This window comes from Sus scrofa, chromosome 15 (genome assembly GCF_000003025.6).
Source record: "Sus scrofa isolate TJ Tabasco breed Duroc chromosome 15, Sscrofa11.1, whole genome shotgun sequence".
NCBI lineage: Eukaryota > Metazoa > Chordata > Mammalia > Artiodactyla > Suidae > Sus > Sus scrofa.
In genome coordinates this window covers 51,805,583-51,806,704 of record NC_010457.5, presented here as the reverse complement: position 1 = coordinate 51,806,704, position 1,122 = coordinate 51,805,583, and positions in this window count along the sequence as shown.

The following is a 1,122-nucleotide window of genomic DNA, read 5'->3' as shown; positions in this document are numbered from 1 at the left end:
TGTGTCAGTCACCTCGATAATGAGAAAGCAATGCCTATCAGCACACTTAGATTGTTATTATTGTAACTGCATGTCAAATAGCTTTCCTTTTTTTTTTAACATTTTGAACTTTCAAAATACTTTCACATCTGCTATCTAATTTGACTTACACAATAGCTTGTGAAGTATTTATAAAGTAATTCATTTGAAAAATAAAACAGAGGGAACACCACAAATTAGGGCATGTCCCAGAGTTTAAAGAGAATATGCCCAATTAGGCAGATGGAGAAAATGTTGTTCATCATGCTCCATCAGTACATTCTGGGCCAGAGATCAGGGAAACTGCGATAGAGAGCCTTGTGGGCGATGTGTTCAAACATTTTAGACTTCATGAAAAAGTCACATTTTCCATTATCAAATCTATCAAGTGTCTCAAATTTACACATCTCATAACTCTGGTGTGCAGAGAAATGCCTTCCTTATTTTGCTTATTCATGTCTAATCCTGATATCACACTGCTGGTTAAGGTGGACAAAAATTAATCACATATAATACTTGGTTCATACTATTCATTTAAATTTTCCCCTTAGGTAATGCTGTTTCTGTATGGAAAATAAATATTTTTGTCTGTCAGTTTCCTCTACCCTCACAGTGAGAGAGTACTTAAAATATGGAGGAGAAACTTACGCAAACCTCAGGTGAATAGAAGGCTTGGGTACCTGGAGAAGCATCTTCTGGCTTTAGTGAATTATGGAGACATGTTCCTTATCTTCTACATACTGTTTGCCCTGCGGAATTCATGATTGGAGCCTATGACTGGTAGAAGTCATAGTCTGGTTGGCCACTTTTAGCTTGATATGTTCAGGGCATGTGGGGAAGTGGACCACTGGCTGTCCAGGACTCAACATAGCTTTTCTGGTACCGCGGGTCCCTTGAAGTCTGGTTATAGGTATCATTCAGCTCACCTGTGGTAGGTTGCAAAATGATCGATCCAATTCCTCAATTGTCCCTTTGCCATCAGCTTTTTGGTTGCTCTTACTAAGGAAGTGGAATCTATTCCCCATGCCTCCACCTCTCTGCACCCAAAGCTGATCTAGGTTTGTGACTTGCATTAGATACTTGTTGTAAATGTAGGTTCTTTTG